The following is a 14975-nucleotide window of genomic DNA, read 5'->3' as shown; positions in this document are numbered from 1 at the left end:
TATGTAACCTACAATGGTAGAAACATTCGATTGGCAACAGACCTATCCACAGAGACCTGGAAGGCCAGAAAGGACTGGCAAGATATCTTCAGAGCACTAAACGAGAAAAATATGCAGCCAAGAATACTATATCCAGCTAGGCTGACATTGAAAATAGAAGGAGAGATAAAAAGCTTCCAGAACAAACAAAAACTAAAGGAATTTGCAAATGCGAAACCAGCCCTCCAAGAAATATTGAAAGGGGTCCTCTAAGCAAAGAGAGAACCTAAAAGCAGCAAAGAACAGAAACGAACACAGACAACAGACAGTTAACAGTCACCTTACAGGTAATACAATGGCACTAAATTCATACCTTTCAATAGTTACCCTGAATGTAAATGGGCTCAATGCCCCAATCAAAAGACACAGGCTATCAGATTGGATTAAAAAACAAGACCCATCAATATGCTGTCTGCAAGAGACTCATTTTAGACCCAAAGACACCCCCAGATTGAAAGTGAGGGGGTGGAAAACCATTTACCATGCTAATGGACACCAAAAGAAAGCTGGGGTGGCAATCCTTATATCAGACAAACTAGATTTTAAAACAAAGACTGTAATAAGAGATGAGGAAGGACACTATATCCTACTTAAAGGGTCTATCCAACAAGAAGATCTAACAATTGTAAATATCTATGCCCCGAACATGGGAGCAGCCAATTATATAAGGCAATTAATAACAAAAGCAAAGAAACACATTGACAACAATACAATAATAGTGGCGGACATTAACACCCCCCTGACTGATATGGACAGATCATCTAAGCAAAAGATCAACAAGGAAATAAAGACTTCCAGAACATTCCATCCCAAAGCATCGGAATACACATTCTTCTCTAGTCCCCATGGAACATTCTCCAGAATTGATCACATCCTAGGTCACAAATCAGGTTTCAACTGGTACCAAAAGACTGGGATCAGTCCCTGCATATTTTCAGACCACAATGCTTTGAAACTAGAACTCAATCACAAGAGGAAAGTCGGAAAGAACTCAAATACATGGAGGCTAAAGAGCATCCTACTAAAGAATGAATGGGTCAACCAGGAAATTAAAGAAGAATTAAAAAAATTCATGGAAACCAATGAAAATGAACACACAACTGTTCAAAATCTTTGGGATACAGCAGAGGCAGTCCTGAGATGAAAGTATATAGCAATACAAGCCTTTCTCAAGAAACAAGAAATGTCTCAAATACACAACCTAACCCTACACCTAAAAGAGCTGGAGAAAGAACAGCAAATAAAGCCTAAACCCAGCAGGAGAAGAGAAATAATAAAGATCGGAGCAGAAATCAATGAAATAGAAACCAAAAGAACAGTAGAACAGATCAACGAAACTAGGAGCTGGTTCTTTGAAAGAATTAACAAGATTGATAAACCCCTGGCCAGACTTATCAAAAAGAAAAGAGAAATGACCCAAATCAACAAAATCATGAATGAAAGAGGAGAGATCACAACCAACACCAAAGAAATAAAAACAATTATAAGAACATATTATGAGCAACTCTATGCCAGCAAATTAGATAACCTGGAAGAAATGGGTGCATTCCTAGAGATGTATCAACTACCAAAATTGAACCAGGAAGAAATAGAAAACCTGAACAGACCTATAACCACTAAAGAAATTGAAGCAGTCATCAAAAATCTCCCAAGAAACAAAAGCCCAGGGCCAGATGGCTTCCCAGGGGAATTCTATCAGACATTTAAAGAAGAATTAATACCTATTCTCCTGAAACTATTCCAAAAAATAGAAATGGAAGGAAAACTTCCGAACTCATTTTATGAGGCCAGCATTACCTTGATCCCAAAACCAGACAAAGACCCCATCAAAAAGGAGAATGACAGACCAATATCCTTGATGAACATGGATGCAAAAATTCTCACCAAAATACTAGCCAATAGGATCCAACAGTACATTAAAAGGATTATTCACCACGACCAAGTGGGATTTATCCCTGGGCTGCAAGGCTGGTTCAACATCTGCAAATCAATCAATGTGATACAATACATTAACAAAAGAAAGAACAAGAATCATATGATCTTCTCAATAGATGCAGAAAAAGCATTTGACAAAGTACAGCATCCTTTCTTGGTCAAAACTCTTCAGAGTATAGGGTTAGAGGGTACATACCTCAATGTCATCAAAGCCATCTATGAAAAACCTAGAGCGAATATCATTCTCAATGGGGAAAGGCTGAGAGCTTTTCCCCTAAGGTCAGGAACGTGGCAGGGATGTCCACTCTCACCACTCTTATTCAACATTGTATTGGAAGGACTAGCCACAGCAATCGCACAACAAAAAGAAATCAAAGGCATCCAAATCGGCAAAGAGGAAGTCAAACTCTCACTCTTTGCAGATGATATGATACTGTATGTGGAAAACCCAAAAGACTCCACCCCAAAACTGCTAGAACTCCTACAGGAATTCAGTAAAGTAGCAGGATATAAAATCAATGCACAGAAATCAGTGGCATTCCTATACACCTTACAACAAGACAGAAGAGAGACCAATCAAGGAGTCGATCCCATTTACAATTGCACCCAAAACCATTAGATACCTAGGAATAAATTTAACCAAAGAGGCAAAGGATCTGTACTCAGAAAACTATAAAATACTCATGAAAGAAATTGAAGAAGACACAAAGAAATGGAAAAACGTTCCATGCTCATGGATTGGGAGAACAAACATTGTGAAGATGTCAATGCTACCTAGAGCAATCTACACATTCAATGCAATCCCCATCAAAATACCATCCACTTTTTTCAAAGAAATGGAACAAATAATCCTAAAATTTGTATGGAACCAGAAGAGACCCTGAATAGCCAAAGGAATATTGAGAAAGAAAAGCAAAGTTGGCGGCATCACAATTCCGGACTTCCAGCTCTATTACAAAGCTGTCATCATCAAGACAGTATGGTACTGGCACAAAAACAGACACATAGATCAATGGAACAGAATCGAGAGCCCAGAAATGGACCCTCAACTCTATGGTCAACTTATCTTTGACAAAGCAGGAAAGAATGTCCAATGGCAAAAAGACAGTCTCTTCCACAAATGGTGTTGGGAAAATTGGACAGCCACATGCAGAAGAATGAAACTGGACCATTTCCTTACACCACACACAAAAATAGACTCCAAATGGTTGAAAGACCTAAACGTGAGACAGGAGTCCATCCAAATCCTAAAGGAGAACACAGGTAGCAACCTCTTCGACCTCAGCCGCAGCAACTTCTTCCTAGAAACATCACCAAAGGCACGGGAAGCCAGGGCAAAAATGAACTATTGGGATTTCATCAAGATAAAAAGCTTTTGCCCAGCAAAAGAAACAGTCCACAAAACCAAAAGACAACCGACAGAATGGGAGAAAATATTTGCAAATGACCTATCAGATAAAGGGCTAGTATCCAAAATCTATAAAGAACTTATCAAACTCAACACCCAAAGAACAAATAATCCAATCAAGAAATGGGCAGAAGACATGAACGGACATTTTTCCAAAGAAGATATCCAAATGGCCAACAGGCACATGAAAAAGTGCTCAACATCACTCGGCATCAGGGAAATCCAAATCAAAACCTCAATGAGATACCACCTCACACCCGTCAGAATGGCTAAAATTAACAAGTCAGGGAACGACAGATGTTGGCGGGGATGTGGAGAAAGGGGAACCCTCCTACACTGTTGGTGGGAATGCAAGCTGGTGCAACCACTCTGGAAAACAGTATGGAGGTTCCTCAAACAGTTGAAATTAGAGCTACCATTCGATCCAGCAATTGCACTACTGGGTATTTACCACAAAGATACAAATGTAGGGACCCGAAGGGGTACGTGCACCCCAATGTTTATAGCAGCAATGTCCACAATAGCCAAACTGTGGAAAGAGCCAAGATGTCCATCGATAGATGAATGGATAAAGAAGAGGTGGTATATATACACAATGGAATATTATGCAGCCATCAAAAGGAATGAGATCTTGCCATTTGCAACGACGTGGATGGAACTGGAGGGTGTTATGCTGAGTGAAATAAGTCAATCAGAGAAAGACATGTATCATATGACCTCACTGATATGAGGAATTCTTAATCTCAGGAAACAAACTGAGTGTTACTGGAGTGGTTGGGGGTGGGAGGGATGGGGTGGCTGGGTGATAGACATTGGGGAAGATATGTGCTACGGTGAGCGCTGTGAATTGTGCAAGACTGTTGAATCACAGATCTGTACTCCTGAAACAAATAAAGCAACATATTTTAAGAAAAAAGAAAAAGAAGAAGATAACAGGAGAGGAAGAATGAAGGGGAGTAAGTCAGAGGGGGAGACGAACCATGAGAGATGATGGACTCTGAAAAACAAACTGAGGGTTCTAGGGGGGAGGAGGGTAGGGGGATGGGTTAGCCTGGTGATGGGTATTAAAGAGGGCACATTCTGCATGGAGCACTGGGTGTTATGAACAAACAATGAATCATGGAACACTACATCAAAAACTAATGATGTAATATATGGTGATTAACATAACAATAAAAAATTAAAAAAAAATCCCGTGTGGCTAAAAAGATTTGAGAAAAGGCCCTCTCATGGCCTTATATTTTGGTGGGGACATAAATTGTTTGAAGGGCAGTTTGGCAAAATCTTTTATTTATTTTTTTTTTTAAGGATTTTATTTATTTATTTGACAGAGAGAGACACAGCGAGAGAGGGAGCACAAGCAGGGTGAGTGGGAGAGGGAGAAGCAGGCTTCCCGCGGAGTGGAGAGCTCAACGCGGGGCTCGATCCCAGGACCCTGGAATTATGACCTGAGCCCAAGGCAGATGCTTAATGACTGAGCCACCCAGGTGCCCCTGGCAAAATCTTTTAAAGTTAAACATAAACATGTCATTTGACCCAATAATTACACTGATAAAATAAATGTCCTGCTGACTACTTTTTAGGGAAACAGAAATTGTATACGCTCTTGGGGGAACATAAGATGTAAACATTTTGTCTTTTACAAAAAAGAATATAAAGCCTCTAACAAAATGGGGGAGAAAAGGAAAAATGGTTCGCATAAAGTTATCGGCAATAATACAGGCCATGATGAAAAGCATGGAATTTTTATGAAATATCAGATATTTGTTTAATGTAGGAACAAGAAGGAAAAAAATGAAAAATAACAACATAAAAATGATCCGTCAGAAATTAATGCTGAACAATGGCAATAGTCATTGTTCTAAAAAATGGCAAGAAAATATCTAATCCACTTACTTCATGTAAAAAAATCCTATCTATAATTGCCATATGGGTAAGAAGTGAAGGAGCAATTATAATGGAGTGATTTTCAAAATAGTAACAGAGGGATTAAATTTGTTAGGATCCCTATTGCTTGGAGAACAGTAACATCCCTCAGCACAACTCACAAATGTAATGCAATTCATTCTAGCAAATATTTATTAGTCTACTAACACAGTAGATGAAAATCACAGCACCTAATAACTCTGAGGGACATAAAGATGAATGAGACATAATCCTTTGCTATAACTCAGACTTGTACCATTCTTTGATTTTTTTTTTAATAAAAAGAATTTCTTTCTCCCTTTACTCCATCCATCCCCACCTTTCAAAACAATAAATGTGAGGGTAAAGACTACATTTGTTTTGTATTCTCCACAGCATCTGAGATGATGGCACTCTATCAATTCACATGTGGCATTCGATTGATATTTGTTGACAATGCTGTTAAACTGACAACAATTTGAAAAAAAAATAAAATATTTTATAAGAAGAATACCACATTTGAACACACTCTGGAACTGTCATAACTTTCATAGTGACCAGTTGTGTCTTTGTTTTTCTACTTGCCTACCCATACACTATCCTTGAGCATCCTGGTTGAAATGAAAACCAATGTGCAAACTGGTGAGGATTTTCTCTTCTCAGTGGAGAATTTTGTTACTGATTTCTTTTTCCTTGCCACATAGACAAAAGTTTAGTCATTCATCTAAAATGAGGCAGGTTATCTCTGTTTATATGTCTTTCAGTTAGCATTCTGTGAGGTGCACGTGGAAAATATATGTCCAGACTGTGTTCTGAACAAGAAGTGAGAAAGGGCGAAAATAGAGAAAAATTGTAAGTGACTACGATGCAACCAAACGGCACGCTAACATTCTGATTAGGCAAAGGGATGAAGTTAAGGTTGATAATTTAGATAACTGATTTTTCTTGTATTTAACTTTCTACTGAAGTAGAACACAGACAAGTTCACAAATCAAAAATTTAGAGCTCATCGAGTGAACTTGTTATTTCCATGTAACCCTCTTCCAAGTTAAGAATTGCTGGCTTATATCTGTTAGTATTTTGTTTAGGACTTGCATCAGTATTCATGAGTGGACTTTCATTTATTTTTCTTGTCAAGTTCAATACCTAGATTGTGCTCGTCTCATCGAAGAGGTTGGAAGTTTTCTCTTTTGTTTTATTCACTTGAAGAGTTTATGTAAAACTAGTGCTATTTCTTCCTTAAATAATCAGGAGAGTTTGTCACTAAAGGTACATGAGTTTTGATTTTCTTAGGGGAAAGATTTTTCTTTAGGAATTTAATTATAACATGATTCATGTTTGTTGTTTCTTCTTATGCTAGTTTTTTTTTAAAGATTTTATTTATTTATTTGACAGAGAGAGACACAGTGAGAGAGGGAACACAAGCAGGCGGAGTGGAAGAGGGAGAAACAGGCTTCCCGCCGAGCAGGGAGACCGATGCAGGGCTCGATCCCAGGACCCTGGGATCATGACCTGAGCCCAAGGCAGCCACTTAACCAACTGAGCCACCCAGGCGCCCCTCTTCTTATGCTAGTTTTAACTAATTTTGTTTTACTAAGATTTTATGCAGTTTATATAGTTTTTCAAATATATTGACATGAAGTGGTTCGTCAAATTCTCCAAATATCTGTATGATTTGAAGTGATGTCTGTGTCTTACTGATTAAAAAAATTTCTCTGTCTGACACTTAGAATCCCTGTCTCATATCTGTGTCTGGTTCTGATGCTTGCTTCAGATGGTATTTCTTTGCTTTTTTCTTTTTTTGGTTTTTTAGCATGCCTTGTAATTTTTTGTTGAAAGCTGGACATAATGTGTCATGTAATAGGCACTAAAGTAAAAAGTTTTTTGTGTGAAGTTTTGTGTTGACATGGCTAGGAGTTGGGCTTTACCTGATGTTTGCTGAAGCCATAGATGCCAGAAGTTTGGAATTCCTCTCGTGTCCATGTTCGTGTCTCTTTGTTGAGTTTCCCTAAGTACTTCTGTCCAGAGATAGTGCATTTTGCCGCTATTTCCATTGTGGTCCACTGTTGTTACACCGGAGCCTTGCACTGGTGGTGGAAAGTGGTGATGCCATTTCAGTCTTTTAGCAGGAGGCTGTGTGCCTGGGCTAGTAATTTTTTGTTGAAAGCTGGACATAATGTGTCATGTAATAGGCACTAAAGTAAAAAGTTTTTTGTGTGAAGTTTTATGTTAACATGGCTAGGAGTTGGGCTTTACCTGATGTTTGCTGAAGCCATAGATGCCAGAAGTTTGGAATTCCTCTCGTGTCCATGTTCGTGTCTCTTTGTTGAGTTTCCCTAAGTACTTCTGTCCAGAGACAGTGCATTTTGCCGCTATTTCCATTGTGGTCCACTGTTGTTACACCGGAGCCTTGCACTGGTGGTGGAAAGTGGTGATGCCATTTCAGTCTTTTAGCAGGAGGCTGTGTGCCTGGGCTATGACTTTCGGAAATGTGTTTTTGCTCTTTTTCCCTCCTTAGGTGAGGCAGGAAGGTGAGAGGAGCTGAGGTGGGGAACATGCCATCTCTCAGGTAGGCTAAGGCTCTGGTAAAGCCTTTCCCCCTGGAAAGGAGGCCTCCCTTCGCTTTTGTGACACCTTGCTCTCCAGGTGCTCCTGTTCCACCTCTGACCACACCTTCTCCGTCTCCTTTTCTGTGCTCCTCTGTCTCCTATACCTACCTTATAAATGTTGTAGCTCCCAGAATGTAGCTCTTTACTCTCTTCATAAGTGACTTCATATATTTTTACGAGTTTAAAATGAAATATCCACCATCCCTTTGACATCTCCACTTACATATTCTACAAGCATCTGCAGCAAAACTAAACTCCCGTTTCCATGCCAAGTTTCTTCTTCTCACTTCTCAGTAAAGCCTTCTATTATCGAAGTCTCGCAATCTAAAAATCTGGCAGCCACTTTTGATTCTTTTCTCCTCATCCCAACACGATCTATCAGTAAGTCTTTTGGAAGCTGCTTTCAAATAAAACTCGAATCTGGGCCAGTTCTTTCCCACTCACTCAGACAGCCTCACTTCTCACACGGACTCCTGCGGTAGCCGCCTCTGTCCTTTTCCCTTACTCCAGACCCAAGTAATGGGCTAGAAACACAAATCACTCCCCTCCTTAAACGCATGGCTTATCGTGGGATGTTGAAGAAAATCCAAGCTCATTACCGTGACCTACACAGCCCTGAATGATGTGGCTTCAGCTTATTTCTCCGAAGTCACTTATGCTACCCTTGCTTTGTCCTTTATGCTCTAATTTCACTGGCCTCCTTAGCGAGGCCCTCCCTGACTTCCCGTCTGAGCAGGCCCCGCCCTGCTGTTTTCCTCATGTCATACGTTTAGTTCCTCCACGGCACCAGTCACAATTTGGAATGATATGTTTATTTATTTGCTTTTTGCCTGTCCCCTTTTTGGATGGTAAGCCTCACCAAGGAAAGTATGTCTGTTTTGTTTACCAAGGTTCACCAAGCACCTAGCAGAGGCATGGTGCATAAGAGGTTCTTAATTAGTATTTGTTAAATGAATAAATTAGAGAATGAGTTTTCTTACAATTAAAATGACCTAATTAAACCATATTTATTACCTCATAATTTGCCAGATAATTTCTGATACTGAATTTCTCATTTGGATAACTTTTACTAAAAGTAAAGAGTACTGATGTCAAACCTAATAAATTTCTGTGCCCATGGGACAAATCATAACTGATAACTAACACATCTTCCCAAGTGCCTAGGTTTGTTTAGATAGAATTTAATAATATGGTAAGACTTGATCAATGACTCATAATTTTATACTAGATCTGTTATTCTTAAGAAGATAGTTATTCAGTCTCTGTTAAAATAATCAGTAATCACTTCCATGATTAGATTTTGCTTTAAGTACACTGTAACCGAGTCTGTATTTGAGACGTATCTGTAGGATTCAGAGTAAGCCCCTAAGCAACCATTCCCCGTACTGGTTATTTACCTTCCGCAATTCTCAGTGTTCTCATCTATAAAATGGGGATGATCATAATAGCTGCCATTTGTGCTCTTTTGAGGATTAAATGAGATATTGTATATAAAGCACTTAGAACAATGTCTTCAATGCAAGTCTTAAATACCTGCTAACTCTGATTGGCTGTTTCATAATGAACTTAATGATGGAGACACACCATAGAACTGCACTTGAATCAGCAGGAGTAACTCATGATTGATTTTCCCTATTCTCAGTCTAAGGGTTCTGATTGGAATAAAAAAAAAATTGAAAAAGAGGAGAACAATCTATTTAACTTCTTTATTAGCTGATGAAGAAAGTGAAGTGGAGGGAGGAGAAGTGACTTGTTGGAGGTCACCCAGCTGGTTGGGTCACATTTTGGACCTGGATCTGGGTTCTGTTCTCCAGAGTAGGGCCTTCCCATCATACAGAACTAATAGTTCAATACTGCAACTTCAGTTTCATCACCTATAAAGTGATGTAAAGACTTGGTAGTTAATAAAACAGTATCTATGGGGCGCCTGGGTGGCTCAGTCAGTTAAGCGTCTGCCTTCAGCTCAAGTCATGATCTCAGGGTCCTGGGATCAAGTCCCACATCAGGTTCCCTGCTCAGCAGGGAGTCCGCTTCTCCCTCTCCCTCTGTGCTCTCTCTCTTTCTCAAATAAATAAAATCTTAAAAAACGAACAAACAAACCCAAAACAATATCTATTTGAGTTTGCTGAAACAATAAAGTTCATTAATTACAGCATGCAGATGTTAAAGAGTTGATAAGATGCAGCACCCTACTCTACTCTGGAGAAGAAAGGGTGAAAAAAAGAGGTGTTGTTCTTTCCGTAGCTAAGAATGCTTTGAGCAACACTTCTTTTCAATCTTACCAAGTAGCACATTCGGGATATAATCATTTCTAAGTTTGTTCTTACAAAAGCTGCTTCTCTGGAAATAGGCTTTTGTCAAGGGGATTGTGTTTTTTTATCAAGTTATAATTAGACTTTGCTTAATACACCCATAAATTTCCAGCCCTTTGTGTATTGCACAGGTGTACTGATACCCTCTTATTCCAACAGGGCAAGTGTTGAATAACCAAGAAAGCTTTTAGATGTTGGTAGAGAGGCACCTTGAGTCCTTTGATTTGCAGGATGGGAAATTGTGTAAGTCCCTAATTATCATAACATGTGGGAGAGATGGCTGTTGAGGCTTTCCATTTTCCTTTTGCCACAGTGATTTAGACTAAAATTCAGTAGCTCAAAATCCAGGATCCCAAAGATGCACTTTCCCCAAAAGTATTTGTTTCTTACAAGTAACAGAGGGGAGAGGTATAATGGAGGCAGGAAGCAGGCGACACCACAAAGGGGTTTTATATTCCACAGACAAAAGACCTCTGAAACACATAATTCTTAAACATTCTGGTTTTAAAGTTTACACAGGCAATCAAACTTAAAATGCGGTGGATATGGCTACGTCAGGAAAAATCAACTCCACCATGGTTAAGACAGCAACCCTGATGGGTACTTAGGGGACACGCATTCAGCAGGGCAGCCGGAGGGATATTCCTGCAGGAAAGCCCCCTTCGGTGGTAGCTGTCAGCAAGGTGTGTGTTAAGCCTTCTACCTGGAGACTGACAGGAATACACTCCAACAAGCAGTATTAAACCACTCACTCTGATGACGACTTTTCTTTCTCTAGAGCTTAAAGTCTTGGGGGAGTAAGTCGCACTTTAACAATTTCAAGTTGATTTAATACATAGGAACAAAAAAGATGAGATTCAAAAATACCCTTGGCCCCTTTGGAATGGCAAAGAGAATTACAAAATGTCATTTTGGAGGCTGAATCATTAGGTGCAGTATTTAGATTTGCCCTCTGGAAAAGACTGGATGTTCCCTGCCAGGTGTTAAGTCATGGATGCAAATTGAAATGGGCAGTAAAATGCTGACTTTCAAAGAGCCCTATTAACTTTACAAGGCACTAGTTACGCTCTTGTTACTGAGAACAGAAGAGTCAGGAAAGAGTTAATTCACTTCCCACAAATCCCTTACTCAGGACTAATGTGCTTTCATTAGAACAAGGGAATTAAAAATACACCTATATTTGTCTATTGTTTAGCCCACAGGGAAAAAACCTTAATTTAAAATAGATTAATAGGTGAGCTTTTGCAAGATATTCTTTGCTCTTTAAATTCTGAAATTTCAGAAATGAATAGGAAGCCCAATTCTTAGTAATCCTTATAACACACTCTACTTATAAAAATAAGGACTCAAATAGCCCTTCCGGAATTATATTGGTTCACATTAAGTGCTTCCAACATTTTGAGACATGAGCCATACTACTGATATTGGATGTGTAGAACTCCCTTTTGTAGTTCACATTCACGTTCAGGGTTTATAATATCATCATTACAGCCAAATTGGGATCATGACATGATTATCAAAGACTGCTTACCCTTACCTTTGGATTTATCCTTTATTTCTCAAGGGTAAAGGATATGATAAAGCCAGGGAAGGCATGTGGAATGCTCAGTATTGTGGAAATAATGTATACGTTGGATACATTGGATAATCTTAATGCAACATAGGTATGTATGAAGTCAGGCTTTGTTTACAAACTATAGTTAATTTTCAGAAGTACTCTTTCTCTATTTTCTTCTCATTATTCCATTTTATCTTTGTTTCACAAATACATCATGATAGGTAGGAATCCCAGAACTCATTTGCCAAGTCTTTTAATCATAGACATAGGACATGAGAACATTGAAATGATCAGTTTAATTACTTTGACTCATCAATTCTACACTAATTGATACACTTTCTAAAAATGCTCTTTTGATGGATTAATGTTTTTCTCTAAGAAATTGTTTATCTGTCTGAGTTGACAAAATGATACCTCTAAAATATCAATCTTTTCAGGTTTAGTTGTTCTTAAGAATCAAATATGTGAACTATAACTTGCATCTCCCCCATTGTATGAATGGGAATTCATATTAACTGATGGTGTGGTTCCTTGTCAAAGTTGAGTACTTTTCAGGACACTTAAAGTATTGAAGGGTCATCATTTGCTAAAAATAAAAAGAAAAAAAAAGCAAGTACCAATCATTTGACTCATTGAGAAAAATCAAGACAAACCAAAATCCTAAGTGATAAATGCATAGCATAATTGTGAGCACTATTTATTTTTATTAAATTGCAATGCAGAAAAAGGAGAAGTAGCTCCCACTTAAACTTGTTCTGTGTAGTTTAGGTCTCAGTGGCCTTATGTGACTCTTCTTGTCCAGGAATGCCTACCACAAATGAACACATTTCCATAAAACGGCCATACAACACTTAATCCTTGCCTTTCTATGATGGGACTGCTGCCGGTATCAACAGAGGCACCTGCCACTCTACTCCTGCATCCATAGTCCTCTTGCTGTCTTCTCTGCAGCTCAGTTAGCATGAGCTAAGAGAATGCAAATTTAAGTAAATTTAATTGTATTGGGGTGAGTGGGTGGTTTTAATGTACCATAAGAACATGAATAAGCAGCTCTTGAATATGCCACTCCATTGTTTCCTCCAAGAATATCAACCAATTGGATATAAATAATAAATTTTATATATTGTATATCCTAAACATTCCAACCATAATTTGAAATCAGCTTCTCTAAATTAATTCTTTGAAATCAATGTAACTAATAAAACTCTCAGGCCATGTTTGAAAGGGAGTAGTCTAAATGAGTGGTTTCTAAACTTTTTAGATCATGGCCCCTATATGTTATTTATTTAAACTTGTTTTTGGTGTATTAATACACTAATACAATTTGGACATCATAAAACACAAAAGTAGAGATTAAAAGATTGAGGCAAAAAAGAGAACTGATATTTTCTTCCAATACCACAGTGGAGGGTACATATACCACTTTGGAAACTACTGCAGTGTATTCTGTGAAAGGCTTGCTCTGTGAGAAAGAAGAGCTCCTTGGTTTAATGCTGGGTTATTATACGACTTCTCAGAGTTTTCACTGTGCTATTGATGTAGGAAAGACGTTAGGGTTCGAAGCCAATGGCCAATGGCCAAGAAAGAATTCTTGAGAGGTCTTTGGTGCAAAAAAGTGGTTTTATTAAAGCCTGGCGACAGGACCTGTGGGCAGAAAGAGCTGCACTGGAATCATGAGGAGTGGCCCATTATATACTTTCAAATTGGGAGTGGATTAAGCATAGCGTTAAGTCTCTAAGGAATTTGGGAAGCAAGGTTTCCAGGACCTTCAGAGGGCTAGCTATTATTGGGAAAAGGTCATTTATTACTGTCTAATAAAACCTCAGTCATGAGACCCTTCAGATGTATATCGGTGGGTCATATGTTTGGGGGATTATTGCCAACATGTATCTTGGGGGGTAGAGATAAAGGAAATTTCCAAAGTAATTTTTATGTGTTAAAGTAGACTTACAGGATCCTGGGGGTCAGGTCAAGATTGCCTTTTGCCCTTAGCAAAGTCTTTAACATTGAGGCAGTTGAGTCCCTAGAGGAATGTCCCTCTGCCTGTTTTAAGGACTTGTCAGTGGGTTATAGGTAGCAAGGAAATTTAATTTTTCTTTTGCCCTTGTTTCCCACATCACTACTATACACTTGGATTCCTAAAAGGGGAGCAGAGTACTATATAATATTTTTTAAAAGGCTGAAGTCAGAGAGATCTGGATTCCAGATTTACCTACCACTCATGAACTATTTCACTTTTGACTGATTATTTAAATTCTCTGATCCTCAGTTTCCCTATCTGCACAATGGAAATAATGACATACTTCATTGGGTTATTATGTAGATCATGTAGGAAGATGAACGTAAAGTACTTAGCTGAGGGCCTGGCATAGAGTAAGCATTCAGTAAATATGAGTTCATTCCAACACACTCTTTTTTGTGGGCCACCCTATAGCACTAATATGCTGTGGAACACACTTTTAGAAATGTTCCAGATTAGACTATTCATTCACTGATTGTTTTATTAGTTTACTTTTTCAATTTGACAAATACTTACTGACTAGCTCCTAATTAATAGTTATAGTCATAGTAATAGGCTCAGGGTGACAGCTTAGATGGAATATTCTGAAGAACTTTGAAATCATTTTCAATTCAGCCAAAACGTGAGAGCCTCCCATGCGCCAGGCAGCATTTACTGCTCCACAGATACAGTGATGGCTGCGGCAGATGTGATTGCTACCCTCACAGAGGTGACTGTCTGAGGGAAGGACTGATGTGATAAATGGCCAACATTTAAGAGATAAATACAAAACAGCATGAACTGCAAGAGGGTGGATGGATAAGGTGGGGTGGCAGGATCAGGTGGGGTCTGCCCATGTCAGGTTTGCACTTTATTTTAAGCAGTTCTTACCTCATCCCAAGAGACACAGGGAGCCATTTTCAAGCACAAAGTCAGGGAATGACAAAATATTCGAAAAGACAACGTGAGCGCGTCAGTGGAAATAAACAAATAACCCCTTGAACTGAATAACTGCTAATCATTGTATGGAATGGTAGGCAATTTACATCACACACAGGCATCTCCACCCCTGTTTACTTCATTCCTAGCAATCAATAAATTCCATTGCCTCTTCATAAAATGTTGACTTTATAGTCTTTCATGTAGCATAAATTTACCCAGACTCTAATCAATTTTCCATTTCTGTGAAGAATGTTTTAATATGTGTTTG

The sequence above is a fragment of the Eumetopias jubatus genome, unplaced genomic scaffold (assembly GCF_037043125.1).
Source record: "Eumetopias jubatus isolate StellerSeaLion01/CBP00866 unplaced genomic scaffold, mEumJub1_p1.0 scaffold_6, whole genome shotgun sequence".
Taxonomy (NCBI): Eukaryota; Metazoa; Chordata; class Mammalia; order Carnivora; family Otariidae; genus Eumetopias; species Eumetopias jubatus.
Note: the sequence above shows the minus strand (reverse complement) of the source record.